This window comes from Pistacia vera, unplaced genomic scaffold (genome assembly GCF_008641045.1).
Source record: "Pistacia vera cultivar Batoury unplaced genomic scaffold, PisVer_v2 Contig430, whole genome shotgun sequence".
NCBI lineage: Eukaryota > Viridiplantae > Streptophyta > Magnoliopsida > Sapindales > Anacardiaceae > Pistacia > Pistacia vera.
In genome coordinates, this window is record NW_022196258.1 from 332,745 (window position 1) to 345,476 (window position 12,732).

General features: G+C 40.4%; 1 pseudogene; it reads left to right on the top strand.

Annotated features, from left to right (window-relative positions):
* Window positions 1-11,327, top strand: part of LOC116143443 — a 33,977-nt pseudogene extending 22,650 nt beyond the window's left edge.
* Window positions 11,328-12,732: the final 1,405 nt, after the last annotated feature.

Consider the following 12,732-nt stretch of genomic DNA (forward strand, 5'->3'; position numbering starts at 1 on the left):
AGCCAAGGCAGGCTCGAACTCGGCTCATGCTCTCTCACAAATCGAGCCAAGCAGACTCGATTCCAGACAAGGTGAGCCGTTAACAAGCCGTACTCGAGCCAAGCTGGCTCGTGAGTGGCTCACCTCGTTGAACAGTCATATTGGTGTTTGGGCCCAGGCCTAGGACCGGTCCCAAGCAGGGCTGGGCCCTCCTCTCTTGGGCCTAGTCTGGTCCTAGGACTGGGTTTTTGGGTCGGACCCTTTGGGCCTGGGCTTAATTCCCACCTCTAGACCAATGAGAAATTTGGCGTGAAAAGGGATCTATGTGTTAGTTTTTAAAGTATAATTTGGGGGGTCTAAGTGTAAGAATGTAATTTTTGTGGACTATTTGGATATGCAATGACAAGTATAGGAGGCCCACAACCTATGTAAAAAGTTGAGAGGATTTTCTGATATTTTGCCAGATAGGGATGAATGATACTTTTCTAGGGGGGCATGTATAATTTTATGGGGGGTGATTTTTAACTTATCAAAACTTTGTTATATGATTTTGCAGGGTGAAGTGTGACAACTGAAACCTTGAGGGTACGTGCGAAATTTGTCATGAGACCTTGGACTAAAGTGAAATTTTGCCAGGGGAGAGTTAAAAAAACACAGGTGTTTATTGTGTTGTATTTGGAAGGGGGTTGATTATATTATATTTCTTTTAAATAGTTTAAAAAGGTTGAACAGAGTGAAAGAAGAAGTCTTTGGGTAGAAGCTTTTCTGTCGTGGCGGTGATATTCTTCTACCAAGCAAAAAGCTCTCGGGTAAGAAGGGGGAAATTGTCAGTTTTAAGAGTTCTTTTGGAGTGTTAACTAAAAAGATAGAAAGTGTTGGGATTGTCTTTGGAAGAAGTTATTTTATGGATTCTAAATGAAAACTTTCACATGCTTATTTATTTTTATTATTACAAATGTTGCATTGGATTGAGGATTATATAATATTATTATATATACTTGCATGAGAGCATCCATATTTCATAATGTGTTTGGATATTCGGATGCAATGTATGTGGATGTGCTTTATCTTTCGCCTTTGTGACCACAGTTCTGTAGTACCCGTCCCCCTCCAAACACCGGCTTGTATTTACATTTGGCCCCACGCGCATGCAATGGGATGATCCATCACTCTATACAATCATGATATCCCCTTGATAGGATGGATCCTTGACGAACTCCAAGCGAGGTTACACCAGGCCAGTATAGGCTTGAGTGGGATTATGACGCCTGGAGGGTAGACTTGGGCAGGATTTGTTGCTCAAGTGTGTGAGAGACACACCTAGTTGCTTTTCTGTATTACGGACTTTTATGTGAAGAGGTATTGCATAGGTCCTAGGGTACTAGTGTGGTATGGATTCAGTATTTGTATGAGCATTATGATTGATAATTATATTGCCATAGCATCCAAAGTGCATACATGTTTTCAAATTAAAGATTATTTTTGTACAAAATGTATTATCTACTTACTGGCTCCCCAACTCACTAATTTAATGTCCCCTAAAGCTGGAGTACAGGATTCGTGTAGAGCTTACAGTACGCTCTAGGTTTGGCCTGCTGACGCATGCTAATCTACGTGATTTTGTTAAACTCTAGAGTACTCTAATACATTTTTTGTATTTGGATTTACGTGTTGCCATTTTCAGAACTTGTAACATGATTATTTTTAAATTATGTTTTGTGAAGAAAAAATTATGAAACGTTTTGTTTCAAAACTAATCACCCTCCTCTCGATCCTAAGTTCCTAGGAGTGCCCGGATCCGATGGGACAAGGACACCCGGGAGGGGCCGTGACAAAAGGTTAAGTGCACTAAAAGAAATGAAACTGTAATGAGGTCTTTTAAAACGTTAATGTTTTGAGATGGCTAATTTAGGAATAAAATATGATATATTTGTAAATTTTTTTTTTAAATAAATTTAATTATTAATGGGGCTTACAGATAGATCTAATGGGGCTTAAATAACACGACTCTCAAATTTATCTAGTGTACTGTTATTAAAGCCCTTCCTAAATCAGGTTTTATACCCCCATTTTAAGTAATATAAGCCAGTATAGAATTATACTCTCACCTATATTCCAAAAATAATCTTTTATCTCTAAAATAAATGTATTAAAAATTATTCTTTTCAGAGTATATTACTTTCCAGTTTTATTACAAATTTATTGCTGATTAAAAAAAATCAAAATTTTTCTTAGATGTCAAGATTTCCTCCTATTGGCAACGAAACATTGGCTAAAATCAAGTAGGCTTTTGTAAGCTCTATAATGTGTATGATATGATAGGTTTATTGTATCAATGAACTACCATCATAAGTCTAGTTTGATTTGGAAACTGGAGATTGCATGAATGATAGGATAACAAGAAGATAAAAACTTTTCTTAGAATACGGGTTTGTGTATAATTTATTCTAGAGTGTCACTATACATACAAATTTGTTATACCCGGGAAAGCAAAGGGCTGACGTGGGAAGAGTCACGTTACGGGTGACCTGCTCCCGTCAGGGCAACATGCACACGTCAGACCTGCAAAGTAATGTGGAGCTAACACGCGTCCATTCCTCTGCAGCAAGTCGTGCGAAATCAGCTTGGAAAAAGGAAAATGGGACGTAAAGCCGGATTACATCCTGACAATCACACCAACCCATGGATTTAATGATGATTACACGCCTCAATTTGTTATAAAATGAAGAAGACCCCTCCATTAAGGGGATTCGGCCATTCTTTACAAAAAATAACTCTCTCTCTNAAAAAAAAAAAAAAAAAAGAACAAAACTTACTTAACACAATCACCTATTATTAATTTTCAAAACTAACTTTTATGTTGATCTTCATTGATCTCATCACTTGGAATTATCTGAGGTGATGAGTTTTTGTTAGGATTATTTTAGAAAGTCTTTTATAATTATCATTTATAATTATGTTATTATCTTATTAGGATAGAATTAAAATTATCTTATTAATTAAATATAATATCTTATTAGATTTGAATTAGACAATTAGAGCCATTTTGGAGTCATTAGAATCAAGTGTAAGGCTATATAATAGCCTAATTCTAGATTGTGGTTATCAATGAAGAATTTTGTCAATTAATCTCTCTATCTTTTGTTTTTGGAGGTCTCTGTTACTCATATAAACAGATCATATCCCAAACCTTATCAGTTTGTCCCATATTTCTCCATAACCAAACCAAAGGTTCATCATCTCATGAATGGTCCAAGCTCCAAAATAATGTGTGATATATTTTGATGATCTTCATGAAAAAAAATGCCTCTTTACCATTTATATATCTTATGATTTTAATTTCAGAATATTTCTTTGGCGGGAGTAGACACCAGTGCAATCACTGTCATCTGGGCTATGGCAGAGCTCACTAGGAATCCAAGATTGATGCATAAAGCACAAGATGAAGTCAGAAAATGTATTGGAAACATAGGAAGAGTTACAGAAGAAGATGTTGATAAACTTTTATATATGAAGATGACAATCAAAGAAACTCTGAGATTGCACCCTCCTGCCCCACTGCTACTTCCAAGAGAAACTAATCCCACTTTAAAGTAAATGGTTAGGACATATATTCCAAAAGAATGATCAAAGTTCATGCTTGGGCAATGGGAAGACATTCGAATCAGTGACCTGAAGAGGTCATTCCTGAAAGGTTTATGGATAACTCCATTGATTTTAAAGGGCAACATTTCCAGCTTTTACCATTTGGAGCTGCTCGAAGAAGTTGTCCCGGATATAATATGGGATTTAGTAACAGTGGAGCTTGCGCTTGCAAATCTCTTGTATTGTTTTGACTGGAAATTGCCCAAAGGAATGAAGGAGAACGATTTCGACATGAAAGAGTCAGCTGGCGTGAGTCTCTAGTATCTCTAAAAAGTCTCTTCTCACCCTTGTGCCAGTCAATTACCCTCCAGCTGCAGCTATGAGAGAAAAAAAAGATGCTTACCCGAGCATTTAATAATATTTTTTATTTCAAGGAGAAAATCTTGTAAGATCTTGTTGAAAAGAAATCTATTCGTAAATAATCTATATATTTATAATTTCTAGGGGTAAGTTATCGTGGCTAGATCCGCCTACATTGCATCACAAGCTTCTTAGTGTCAGCATCTTTAAACATCTGAGGTGCAGTGTTCTTTATTTTTAATCTATAAATCCGAATGCAACAATTGATTATCGTGGACAATGATATTGAACGTAGTTATAATTGTAAACAAAATAATAAATGTATGTATGAAAAGTCAGAGAGATGGATAGCTTGCTTATGAGTAGGCGTTTGACAATTTAACTAGAATTTTATATAAACTATGACAAACTTCTAGAAGTGAAAGTTTTAATATTAATTCATTGATGTGCTAATGATTATTTTTTCAATATAGACATTGATAACGTGGTTAGGTAGTTATGACTTCAAGCATTTGGGGACAATTTTTAAACCAAAACACTGTTTGAGTTTTTGTGGAAATATACAAATGTATATGCAAGGACTCAAAGGCCAAGTTAATGACATTGATATGTACAGCCAATCATGCTTTTCTTTTTATTGCTTCCCATAAGATCGAAGATATAGTGTTATATCTTAAGCATGATTTTTCTTGCCGTGAATCCCCAAGGGCTCACACATGGTCTTGTCACGTAGCATGAGCTCTCATTTTCACAAGATTTTGTTTTCAACGTTGTCTGTATGAGCTCTCATTTTTCACAAGATTACATTTGTAATGGGAATCCTAAGAAAATATTATTAGTTTACCAATCATTTTCATAATATTGGCTATTATATATTACTCAATTATTGACGAAAAATAGATTCCAAAAATAATCATAAAAATTAGCCTAAAATCGACTAGAAAATATATTAAAATATTGTTAACCAATATCGGTAAGCAAAATCCATTTTTCTTAAGAATATATAATATATGGAATTAATTAATTAAAAATGAGAAGCCACGTGTTGGGTATGTTATCATAGGTTCCACTTCCACCAGAATGGCGGAATCTCTCTATCCACCATCTCAATAATTGAACTAAAAATAATTTTTAGTGTTCGATTGAGTGAGGAAGAAGAAGGTGTTATGGTGCGATTCTTTTCTGACTTAATCAATTTTAATAATAACTTAATTAATTAATTAAACAGTTTACTTAACACTTCAAATGTAGATGCTAAAAATCTACGGTTACGGAAATGATGGATCCTATGAGATTGAGGCTACTGACAATCCGTTGTGCCTGCACATATAAAGAAACAAGCGTAAAGTTCACAGACAACATCAGGGTGGTGTTCGCCATATACACTTAGACGCTTAAATCAGTAAGATTGAATAAGACTTATTCAGTGAGGGTTAGGGAAAGAAAGGTTACTAGAAGTTTAATTAGAGACTAGAACTACGACGAAGGTATAAAGTTCTTGGGAATAAGAACTTGGGAGCTAGTAGGTGGTAGTGATAATGAATGCCTAATGAGAGGTGTGTCCTTTGTTTATATAGTAGTCATAGGATCTTCGTATTCTAGTAAGATTTTGAGTCCATAGTGGTAGAGGTTTAGTGAGTAGGAAAGACTTTGATTCACTTACCTTTAGAGTAGCAAGAGTCCTAATTCATATAAGATTCAGGATCTTAAGTGAATTAGGATAAAGATAGAAATAGGAAGTAGATGTACTAGAATCTGAGTAAGACTCGGGGCCCGTAGTAGTTAACATGGGACAATGGGCTGAATCCTTGGTGGCTTGACGATGAGGCCTAACCTGGATGGCCCAGCTTAGTAGATGTATTAGGCCCGTGTCACGGATCTCACAGTAGGCACATTCGGAGTTGGACGACGTCTCTAGGCCATGTAAAATGTGTCTCATGCTCTAAGCCTAGTAGGGCCTAAGATGATATTTTGGCCCATACAGTTAGCCCCCCACTCTTTAAGTTAAAGTAATTAACTTGGAGAGTAGTCAAATCTGAGTGGTCATGGTTCGGGCTGAATGGAGGCGTCCTTAGCTGAGTGAACATTTAAAGTGGGAGCAGGTGTTATCTCTCGGCCAAACGGACTGAGTGAAAGGATATGGGGCACATCCTATGAAGGTGTCTTTACTCGGTGCATCGAACTGAGTGAGAGGACGTGAGGTATATCCTATGGAAGTGTCCTCACTCAGTGCATAGAACCGAGCAAAAGGATGTGAGGTATATCCTATGGAGGTGTCCTCACTCGGTGCATCGAACCAAGTGAGAGGATGTGTGTCACATCCTATGAAGGTTTCCTCACTCGGTGCATTGAACCGAGTGAGAGGATGTGCGACACATGCTATGAAGGCGTTCTATGTCTCTGGATGGTGTAGGACATACATTGTCTGCATTCTTACTTGGTTTACTTAATCGAGTGCGAATCGTGTGATGACACTTTGGATCCATTGAGCGCTCTAAGGATGCCTGCCAAAGTTGCGATGATCATTAGGGTACTCACATTGATAAGCAAGAAGACATGTGTAGGGACAGATGTATAAGATCGTTTTGAGCAAGGAAGTGAAAGCTTTGAGCGGGAATTTGAAAGTTGAAACTTTCGAAGTGATCTTATCTTTCAACACGTGTAGGGTTGGGATCACTTCTATATTCTAAGGCGAGAAAAGGAAAAACTGTGGTTCTTAAGGACCAATCAGATGTGTCCACATGTGATGTCTGACAGGCTTAATGAGTAAAAAGGGAGAAGTCATTTTAGGCAACTTTTCACTTTCACTGGCAATCTCAGTTTCCTCTCTTCTCTCTTTCGAAGTTCTTTTTTCTGCAGCTGTATTTGTTTGACTATTCTTTCCATCAATCATAGTAAAAAACTTTGTTTCTTTACAAAATTTGCTTTGTTTTTGTTTTCTGTGGTTGTTTTGGTGATTTGGGCGAGATTTATCTGATTTCCTGGTAAAGTTTGGAGAAGGATAGGTGTGAAGTTGTTTGACTAGATTAGGTAGTTTTGTGAGCCTTTTTTGGCATTTCTTCCTGTTGCTTGGGAGATTTTGAGGAAAAGGTTAAAGTAGTTTGCTTCTTGTTCATAGAGTGCATTTTTGGATTTTGGAGGTTTTTGAGTAAATTTGTTGCGATTTTGGGTTTTTTGGGTTTTTAGAGGAAAGAAGATAGAGATANTCAACGGACTCCAAGTTCTGCTTCAGTTTCGCGACCTCCGCCTCCAGGTCGCTCGTTCCCTTTGCGGCCCCCAGCCGCGTCTTCTCCATGGACATCCTCATCGCAAGCAACCCCTGCGAGCAGTATACGAGTTAGAAATAAAATCAAAATGGGAATTCAAGGTACAGCTGGTTTACCTTGCTCAGATGCTTAAACGAGGTGGCCATCAGGTCGTCACCCGTGTCCGCAAATTCGCTGTACGACTCCGATAGCTCGCTCTCGAGCAAGCCATAGACAATTGGCTGCAGATACTCGGGCAGACTCCCGAACGAGTCCAGAATAGGCGCGTCCTTCGTCTTGTCGCCAGTCATCGCCCCGCTTGCGGGTTCCTTTCCCGACCTCCTGGATTCTTGGCGCGTCCTGAGGGGTTCCTCCTCGGATTCGGTCTCAGATTCTTCGACCTGGACCTGTTTCCTCTTCTTGGACCTTTGGGCCGGAGCCTTCCGCCTGGGGCGAGCAGGAGGTGCTGGAGCGACCTGTTCTGTTCTGGTCGCTTCTTGTGCAGGACGAGACTGCGAAGGCGCAGAAGTTCGCAGCGGTTGTGCGGGAATGGCAAAGAGCAGCTTCAGCTCCCTTCTCTCCCTCCCTCCCCCTTGATCGAGGGAAACAAATGGCGCTCGGCGGGACTGCCCGGACTCCTTTGGGGCATGGTCTCTGCATTTAAACTTGTCAGTAAGGGGATTTATATCAAGACCAGAAAGCTACCAGCATAACTTACCGCAAGGGTTTAACGATGCCTTGTCGGTGAAAAACTAATCTTCGAGGTTGCGGTCGTCACAAGCTTCCTCGCGTCCGTGTTCCTCGTCTAGTACCCCGAAAGATACGAGCCTGTTCGGGTCGGCGAGTAATCTTGGCTGGTCGTTCTATTAACTGCATAAGAAAACAGGTCGTGCTAACGATCGTGCGAGCAGATAACAATCCAGCAAAAGAAAACATACTTGGATCCTGAAAGTGGGTGACCGTCATAAACGAAAAAGAAAAACTTTGTCTCGTAGGCCCCGCATTGTGGGATAGCTATGTATCTCCGCCGCTAATGGTAGGGTGTCGAACAAATAGTAAGAATCCTTGTCCTATCTTCTTCAGGTAGTAGGCGACACGAGCTCCACCGCCGACGGCTCCCCCAAGCGTTCCGAGCACGCAATGTACATCGCGATGGCGATGACATACGCGTTTGGGTAGCGTGCATTGGTGCGATCCCGAAATGACCAGGACGACTGAAAGGATGGAAGGGAATCCTCCCACCCTTGAAGATCTCCTCGAGATCGCGGCAAGGCCGTCGGGGGTGGGCGCGTGACGGCCTGGTGGTCGAGGAACACCTCCTTACGGATATCGAACTGGCGCTTATTCTAGCAATTCGCTGAGGTAAGGACCGAATAGACGTCGAGAGTGCGTCCTCGGGAGCTCCCGCGAGGACGAGCTGGCTCCCCCTCGGTCCTGGATGTGACGGTTCCATTCAGTCTGCAACATCGATAGACACGGTCATTTGGGCCTTCGTGTTGTCCCGTACGGCAGCAAGGGACAATAGTTAAAACCTAGTGGTGATTCAAGCCGCATCCACGGCTCGAATCCAAAACGGCGTCGCGACTCCGGTGAAACACCGGAAGACCCAACCCGTGGTTCAACCAGACCATCCAAAAAAAAAAAAAAAAAAAAAAAAAAAAAAAAAAAGAGAGAGAGAAAGAAGAGAGAAACCTTACTCTGGTGGTATATGGAGCTAGGGCCGAGACTCGTTCCGGTTGCCTGAAAAGCGTCGACGGGAGAAAATGACTCTTGGTTTGCCAAAGTTTGTCACTCAAAGCGAAAGAAATTTCGGTGACCTCGTCTGAAAAATACAAAGTTTTTATATGGATAGCGAAACGACGGTTACCACCTCGAGTCGAAACGGCAGTTCCCTCTCCCTCCGCTTAAATGCGTCCCCGTCGCATTAAATGCCGTAAAAAGGGGCGCCATTTAAACTCACGTCGCATTAATGCAGTGATATGGGCTGATGGTTTCAAAGCGTTAAACGGTCAATACTGTCAAACGGCGTCGGGTATCATTCGCGCATTAAATGTGTCTGACAAGCGCTGTAACGCATGCAGAGCGCTGACAGCGCAGGGACAGATTCATTGAACACTAGGTGCAGAAAGGAGCGTCAGTCAAGTCACAGTCGTGAGATAAAGATTGTCAGGTCGCTTAGGCAAGGATCGCGCGAGATGGTGTTCGCTGCGAGTCTTGAGGCGAGCTCACCATCCAGGTCGGAGCGACCAAAGTCTCCAGTGTGACTTAGTTTCCAAGGCTCGTTCCTCGAACCTTAAAAACTAGGGGGCTTCTGTATACCGGGAAAGCAAGGGCTGACGTGGAAGAGTCACGTTACGGGTGACCTGCTCCCGTCAGGGCAACATGCACACGTCAGACCTGCAAAGTAAGTGGAGCTAACACGCGTCCATTCCTCTGCAGCAAGTCGTGCGAAATCAGCTTGGAAAAAGGAAAATGGGACGAAAGCCGGATTACATCCTGACAATCACACCAACCATGGATTTAATGATGATTACACGCCTCAATTTGTTATAAAATGAAGAAGACCCTCCATTAAGGGGATTCGGCCATTCTTTACAAAAATAACTCTCTCTCTCTTGTAAAAGAAAACATTTACTTTTCATATTTTTGTACGTCAGTCCGCTTCGCGACCTGACCCACACAAAAATCAATACAACTCAGTGGACGTAGGACTTGCTACCTTAGCATCCGAACCACTTTAAAAGTTTTTCCCTGCATTTATTTCATTAGACATATCCATTATCACGTGCATTAATTCATCAAAGAGCAAAATCCACGTGACAATTGGTGGTGCTGAAACGAGCATCAACAAATTGTATATAAAATTAACTATATTTACAAGTGATGTGGCATTTCTCATTAACTAATATTATTCATCCTATTTATGAATTTGACTTTTGATTTTCACTCTTGTATTTATGTTTACCAAATCTCTCTGAACAAGAAACTTTATATACAGATTTGGATGTTTAGTATTATTTTTTTATTATAAATTTTTATTTAAAAAGTTGCTTAAAAAATATTTGTTTGCTCAAATAACAACACTCTGTACACTTTTACATAATATTAAAGAAAAGAAATCAGACAATTTTGTTTTCATTTAACATTTAACTAGTATGTTCTAGCAAAATCTATAGCCAAGATGAAAAAAAAAAAAAAAAAAAAAAAGAAGAGAGAGAGAACAAAACTTACATAACACAATCACCTATTATTAATTTTCAAAACTAACTTTTATGTGATCTTCATTGATTTCATCACTTGGATATATGAGACGATGAGTTTGTCCCATATATTTCCATAACCAAACCAAAGGTTCATCATCTCTGAAGGGTCCAAGCTCCAAAATAATGTGGGATATATTTGATGATCTTCATGAAAAAAATGCCCCTCTACCATTTATATATCTCATGATTTTAATTTCAGAATATATCTTTGGGAGTAACACAGTGCAATCACTGTCATCTGGGCTATGGCAGAGCTCACTAGGAATCCAAGATTGATGCATAAAGCAAGATGAAGTCAGAAAATGTATTGGAAACATAGGAAGAGTTACAGAAGAAGATGTTGATAAACTTTATATATGAAGATGACAATCAAAGAAACTCTGAGATGCACCCTCCTCCCCCACTGCTACTTCCAAGAGAAAAAATCCCACTTTAAAGTAAATGGTTAGGACATTTATCCCAAAAGACGATCCAAGTTCATGCTTGGGCAATGGGAAGAGATTCGAATCAGTGGAAGAAACCTGGGGTCATTCCTGAAAGGTTATGGATAACTCCATTGATTTTAAAGGGCAACATTTCCAGCTTTTAACATTTGAAGCTGCTCGAAGAATTGTCCCGGATATAATATGGAATTTGTAAAGTGGAGCTTGCGCTTGCAATCTTGTATTGTTTTGACTGGAAATTGCCCACAGGAATGAAGGAGAACGATTTCGACATGAAAAAGTCAGCTGGCGTGAGTCTTAGTATCTCTAAAAAGTCTCCTCTCACCCTTGTGCCAGTCAATTACCCAGCTGCAGCTATGAGAGAAAAAAAAGATGCTAACGAGCATTTAATAATATTTTTTATTTCAAGGAGAAAATCTTGTAAGATCTTGTTGAAAGAAATCTATTCGTAAATAATCTATATGTTATTCTAGGGGTAAGTCATCGTGGCTAGATCCTCCCATTGCATCACAAGCTTCTTAGTGTCAGCATCTTTAAACATGAGGTGCAGTTGTTCTATTTTTAATCTATAAATCCGAATGCAACATTGATTATCGTGGACAATGATATGAACGTAGTTATATGTAAACAAATAATAAATGTTGTATGAAAAGTCAGAGAGAGGATAGCTTGCTTATGAGTAGGCGTTTGACAATTTAACTAGAATTTTATAAAACTATGACAAACTTCTAGGTGAAAGTTTTATATAATTCATTGTGTGCTAATGATTATTTTTTCAATATAGACATTGATAACGTGGTTAGGTAGTTATGCTTCAAGCATTTGGGCAATTTTAAACCAAACACTGTTTGAGTTTTTGTGGAAATACAAATGTTATGCAAGGACTCAAAGGCCAAGTAATGACATTGATATGTACAGCCAATCATGCTTTTCTTTTTTGCTTCCCTAGATCGAAGATATGTGTTATATCTTAGCATGATTTTCTTGCCGTGATCCCCAGGGCTCACACATGGTCTGTCACGTGCATGAGCTCTCACTTGTTCAGCAGATTCTGTTCCACACGCTCTTGAGTCATTTTCACCGGTTTCTGTCGAGTCTCTCCTTTTTCCCCCAGCTTACCTTGTACTGGGGATCTAAGCACCTACTCTTCGTTACCCCTCCTTTTCTACTCTTAGGCGCTTCGTATACTTACGTGCAAACTAGAATTGGTGCCTCACAATAGCGCGACCATTATAGCCAGCCGGCAACCTCATGGCCCTGACCGCCATGAGTTAACCCTCTAGGGGTCAACCACTATGAGGGTGTCACACGGTAGCGGTCAGCTAATCCATGGAGGGGGGCTTTGACATGAGATAGAGACCTCCTTAATTAGCAAAGTGCAGACGCCAAGTGGTGAGGAGTAATGTTCATCAGTAGGTTCCCCTTCCACGAATGGCGGAAATCTCTACCTACCATCTCACTCCTTGCATAAAAACTCATTTTCGGTGTTCGCTTGAGAGGTGCGCCAGGTCACAGGAGACGGGGACCGGCATAGGAGGGATTAGGGGCCCCCCCCACCCGATCATTTAAAACTGCCTGGGTAATACAATTTTCCTCTAACTTAGATTACTTAATTACAACGATGGTCGGTCCTTCCCCCTTTCACCTGTGCTGGCCACTACTCTGCCCGTTCGGCGGCCCTTGATTTCGAGACATGATACATTGGCTTTTACCTTTCCCCCAGTCTATAATTTGCGCCTTGCCCCCTAGACTACGCGTCCCCATCGTCGCGTTCACGACGCCCATCATTTTATGTGTAATTCGACCCGATAAGTGTCCAAACTGCGCCGCGGCTTTGCCGTTAGCATCAAAGCCTCA